Source organism: Oncorhynchus kisutch, linkage group LG26 (genome assembly GCF_002021735.2).
Source record: "Oncorhynchus kisutch isolate 150728-3 linkage group LG26, Okis_V2, whole genome shotgun sequence".
NCBI lineage: Eukaryota > Metazoa > Chordata > Actinopteri > Salmoniformes > Salmonidae > Oncorhynchus > Oncorhynchus kisutch.
The window spans coordinates 19,980,680-19,986,738 of NC_034199.2; positions in this window are offsets into that span (position 1 = coordinate 19,980,680).

Here is a 6,059-nt window from a genome sequence, read left to right on the forward strand (position 1 = left end):
TCATTGATTGGTTCTTTTCAAATGTATTTTTTTCTTCTTCTTGAGACCTCTCGTTGTTTGGATTTGAAAATCCAACAGTTGTAATGGAAGGGGGCGGCGTTCGGGGGCTGTGTGGCTGTGCCTGTAAGCTGTGCCTGTAAGTGTTTAAGTGAAAGACATGAGGAGAACCAACCAGTAAAAACACCTCCACCTTCATTATCAATGCATCGTGATGACAACATCAAAACAGCCTTTCCATACTCTGAAGTCAGGGGGACTTAGAGTTTAGGGGCTCTATATTAACAAACCTAACGCAATGGTAAATCTAAGGGTAGGCGCTAGTGCTATAGGTTCCAAGGCTGTGTCAGAAATATTTTAGCTATTTTCACTATCAAAATTATTGTCACACTTGCTGGCGTTGGCGCGAAAGGGCTGGGTTTTGATGAATAAAAGTTGTGGGTGCGTCCCTCATTGGCTTGGCCCCACACTGGCCAATTAGAATGTGCTCCAATGGTGAAACGTGGTTGCTTCATGTTGTGTATTTAGGGTCTTTTATGTATTGCCTTGAAATCAACTCCAATTCCAATACTAGACTGTTATAGAACAATGTGGACTGCAAATGGGTTCAAGTTATCATATTTAGCAAAGATAGATCTACATTTCGCTATGCTTACAGAAATAAAATAAAGAAATGTAGACCTGTCTTTGCTAAATATGTTAACTTGAACCCATTTGCAGTCCACACTGTTCTAAGTAAGACCCCTTCACTTTTCAACATTTGTGTAGCCAGGCGCTAAAATAGATCTTGGTTCTATTTGTGAAGGTTCACGTGCTGCAAGTCTCGGCTCTCTTGTGGAATTTCTTTCCTTCTTAATGCGTTTGAGCCAATCAATATTTTATATTAGAGATTTGTCATAGCTACTCTTTGCCTTGATGACAGCTTTGCACACTCTTGGCATTCTCTCAACCAGCTTCACCTGGAATGCTTTTCCAACCATCTTGAAGAAGTTCCCACATATGCTGAGCGCTTGGCTGCATTTACTTCACTCTGCGGTCTGACTCATCCCAAACCTCCTCCTCCATGCTTTACGGTGGGAAATACACATGCGGAGATTACCCGTTTACCCACACCACGTCTCACAAAGACACACTGGTTGGAACCAAAAATCTCAAATTTAGACTCCAGTCCAAAGGACAAATTTCCAACGGTCTAATGTCCATTGTGGATGTCGATTAAGGCAGCTCCCTGCACCTCTCCGATTCAGAGGGGTTGAGTTAAATGCGGAAGACACATTTCAGTTGAATACATTTAGTTGGATAACTTACGAGGTGTCCCCCTTTCCCTTTCCCATTGCTCATGTTTCTTGACCCAAGCAAGTCTCTTCTTCTTATTGGTGTCCTTTAGTAGTGGTTTCTTTGCAGCAATTCGACCATGAAGGCCTGATTAACAGTCTCCTCTGAACAGTTGATGTTGAGATGTGTCTGTTACTTGAACTCTGTGAAGCATTTATTTGGGCTGCAATTTCTGAGGCTGGTAACTCAAATGAACTTATCCTCTGCAGCAGAGGTAACTTTGGGTCTTCCTTTCCTGTAGCGGTCCTCATGAGAGCCAGTTTCATCACTGCATTGAAGAAACTTTCAAAGTTCTTGAAATGTTCCGTATTGACTGACCTTCATGTCTTAACGTAATGATGGACTGCCGTTTTTCTTTGCTTATTTAAGCTGTTCTTGCCATAATAGGGACTTGGTCTTTTACCAAATCGGGCTATCTTCTGTATAGTCCCCTCCCCACCTTGTCACAGCACAACTGATTGGCTCAAATGTACAATGTAGAAAATAGTAGAAATAAAGAAAAACCCTTGAATGAGTAGGTGTTCTAAAACCTTTGACTGGTAGTGTAAATAAGGTATTCCTGGTTTTTACTTTTTATACATTTGCACAAATCTCTAAAACCCTGTCATTATGGGATATTGTGTGTACTGTAGATTGATGCGGGGGGAAAGGATTTAATCCATTTTAGAATAAAGCTGTAACGTAATAAAATGTGGAAAAGTCAAGGGGTCTGAAAACTTTACGGATGCAGGTGCATCCTGTTTCCATTGATCATCCTTGAGATGTTTCTAGAACTTGATTGAGTCCACCTGTAGTAAATTCAGTTAATTGGACATGATTTGGAAAGGCACACACCTGCCTATTTAAGGTCCCACAGTTGACAGTACATGTCAGAGCAAAAACCAAGACATGAGGTCGAAGGAATTGTCCATAGAGCTCAGAGACAGGATTTTGTTGAGGCACAGATCTGGGGAAGGGTATCAAAAAATGTCTTCAGCATTGAAGGTCCGCAAGTACACAGTGGCCTCCATCATTCTTAAATGGAAGAAGTTTGGAACCACCAAGACTCTTCCTAGAGCTGTCCGCCAGGCCAAACTGATTAATCGGGAGAGAAGGGCCTTGGTCAGGGAGGTGACCAAGAACCCAATGGTCACTCTTACAGAGCTCCAGAGTTCCTCTGTAGAGATGGGAGAACCTTCCAGAAGGACAACCATCTCTGCAGCAATACACCAATCAGGCCTTTATGGTAGAGTGGCCAGACGGAAGTTACTCCTCAGTAAAAGGCACATTATAGCCCGCTTGGAGTTTGCCAAAAGGCACCTAAAGGACTCTCAGACCATGAGAAACAAGATTCTACTAAAGGACACCATTAAGAAGAAGATACTTGCTTGAACCAAGAAACACGAGCAATGGACATTAGACCGGTTGAAATCTGTCCTTTGGTCAGATTTTTGGTTCCAACCTCTGTGTCTTTGTGAGACGTAGAGTAGGTGAACAGATGATCTCTGCATGTGTTGTTCTAACCACAAAACACAGAAGAGGATGTGTGATGGTGTGGGGGTGCTTTTCTGGTGACACGGTTTGTGATTTACTTAGAATTCTAGGCACACTTAACCAGCATGGCTACCACAGCATTCTGCAGTGATATACCATCCCATCTGGTTTGTGTTTAGTGGGACTATCATTTGTTTTTCAACAGGACAATGACCCAAAACACACCTCCAGGCTGTGTAAGGGCTATTTGACCAAGACAGAGAGTATTAGAGTGCTGCATCAGATGACCTGGCCTCCACAATCACCCAACCTCAACCCAATTGAGATGGTTTGGGATGAGTTGGACTGCAGAGTGAAGGAAAAGCAGCCATCAAGTGCTCAGCATATGTGGAAACTCCTTTTAGACTGTTGGAAAAGCATTCAAGCTGGTTGAGAGAATGCCAAGTGTGCAAAGCTGTTATCAAGGCAACGGGTGGCTACTTTGAAGAATCTAAAATTGATTTTTGATTTGTTTAACACTTTTTTGGTTACTACATGATTCCATATGTGTTATTTCATAGTTTTGATGTATTCACTATTATTCTACAATGTAGAAAATAGGTCAAATAAAGAAAAACCCTTGAAGGAGTAGGTGGTTTCAAACTTTTGACTGGTACTGTATGTGGGATAATAGCGGACAAAATTGCCACATCTTCAATTTAAGCCTACTAGAAAGTGTGTGCACTCAGGCCTGGAGGGAAGCTTAAGTAATTCCGCTACCCAAGAATAGTAAAGCCCCCTTTACTGGCTCAAATAACCGACCAATCAGCCTGTCACCAACCCTTAGTAAAATTGTGTTTGACCAGATACAATGTTATTGTACAGTAAACAAATTGACAACAGATGTTCAGCATGCTTATAGGGAAGGAGCATTTACACAAATGACTGATGATTGACTGAGAGAAATTGATGATAAAATGATTGTGGGGGCTGTCTTGTTAGACTTCAGTGCAGCTTTTGACATTATCGATCATAGTCTGCTGCTGGAAAAACTAATGTGTTATGGCTTTACACCCCCTGCTATAATGTGGATAAAGAGTTACTTGTCTAACAGAACACAGAGGGTGTTCTTTAATGGAAGCCTCTCAAACATAATTCAGGTAAAAGCAGGAATTCCCCAGGGTAGCTGTTTAGGCCCCTTACTTTTTTCAATCTTTACTAACGACATGCCACTAGCTTTGAGTAAGGCCAGTGTGTCTATGTATGCAGATGACTCAACACTATACACGTCAGCTAGTACAGCGACTGAAATGACTGCAACACTTAACAAAGAGCTGCAGTTCGTTTCGGAATGGGTATCAAGGAATAAGTTAGTCCTAGTTCTCCAAGATGGCGTAGCAGTCGGACGTCTTGTCGTGTCGTGTCCCTTGTATATATCGTATATACCGTTTTTTTTTTAAACATATTTTTCTTTGCATATCTTTTAAAACATTTTGCTAAACCTCAACTTCCAAATACTCTCCTGCAACCCGCCTCACCCAATGTTGCTTTTTTTTCTGAAGTATTTATATTTACTTCGGATCCGGATCCCCTCAACTGAAGCTAGCCAGCTAACTACCAGCTATCAGTCAGCAAACCATTGCTAGCGGTCCTCAGCTAACCGGTCATCAGCTAACCTTTAGCTCAGAAAGCTCTCGCCAGTTCGAACAACGCGACTCTATCCAGAGCATAACGGACCTATTATTATTTTTTATCCCCGGATTCCCACCGGATTCCCACCGCAAACGGAACATTTTTAACTGGATCTTCACAACTAGCTAACTAGCTAACCGCAACCCCGGATGATTACTCCTGGCTAGCGTTTCCACCCACTTAGCTTGAAGCTAGCCCGGCCAGAGCTCCTGTGCTACCACCGAAGCATACTCCTGGGCTACAATATCCAGACCCACGACCGGTCTATCGATGTCACCGCATGAAGAGGCATAAACAGACTCACCCCATCGCGACGCGAGGCTAACTTTCTAGTCCTTGCTATCTCCTTGCTTGCTAATTCGGCCTGCTAACTGCTAGCTTGTTTAGCCCCGGTCCGCTAACTGCTACCTTGTTTAGCCCCGGCCTACTAACTGTTAGCACAGGCCTGCTAACCGTCTGAATCGCTGCGTCCCAAACACTCACTGGACCCATATTTACTTTCAATCTCTTTTCGATTTTTTATTTGTTTATACCTTCCGGTAACCTGCCTCACCCAATGTGATACGGAATCGCTATTATTTTTTATTTTTAGAACACACTCAAGAACCTCCAGAAGCTAACCAGCTAACTAGCTACAAGCTATTTAGTCATTAGTCCAGCTTCCCTGCTTCCCTGCCCCATCCACCGCTGCCCCCTGGACACTGATCACTTGGCTACATAGCTGATGCATGCTGGACTGTCCATTAATCACGGTACTCCATTCTGCTTGTTTATGTTTTATCTGTCGGCCCCAGCCGCACTCAGGCTCTGTGAGTAGTTAATCCGACCCTCCCTGCCTAGTCAACGCCATTTTACCTGCTGTTGTTGTGCTAGCTGATTAGCTGTTGTTGTCTCACCTACTGTTTTAACTACTGTTTTAGCTAGCTCTCCCAATTCAACACCTGTGATTACTGTATGCCTCGCTGTATGTCTCTCTCAAATGTCAATATGCCTTGTATACTGTTGTTCAGGTTAGTTATAATTGTTTTAGTTTACAATGGAGCCCCTAGTTCCACTCTTCATGCCCCTGATACCTCCTTTGTCCCACCTCCCACACATGCGGTGACCTCACCCATTACAACCAGCATGTCCAGAGATACAACCTCTCTCATCATCACCCAGTGCCTGGGCTTACCTCCGCTGCACCCGCACCCCACCATAACCCTGTCTGCGCATTATGCCCTGAATATATTCTACCATGCCCAGAAATCTGCTCCTTTTATTCTCTGTCCCCAACGCTCTAGGCGACCAGTTTTGATAGCCTTTAGCCGCACCCTCATTCTACTCCTCCTCTGTTCCGCGGGTGATGTGGAGGTAAACCCAGGCCCTGCATGTCCCCAGGCACCCTCATTTGTTGACTTCTGTGATCGAAAAAGCCTTGGTTTCATGCATGTCAACATCAGAAGCCTCCTCCCTAAGTTTGTTTTACTCACTGCTTTAGCACACTCTGCTAACCCTGATGTCCTTGCCGTGTCTGAATCCTGGCTCAGGAAGGCCACCAAAAATTCAGAGATTTCCATACCCAACGATAACATTTTCCGTCA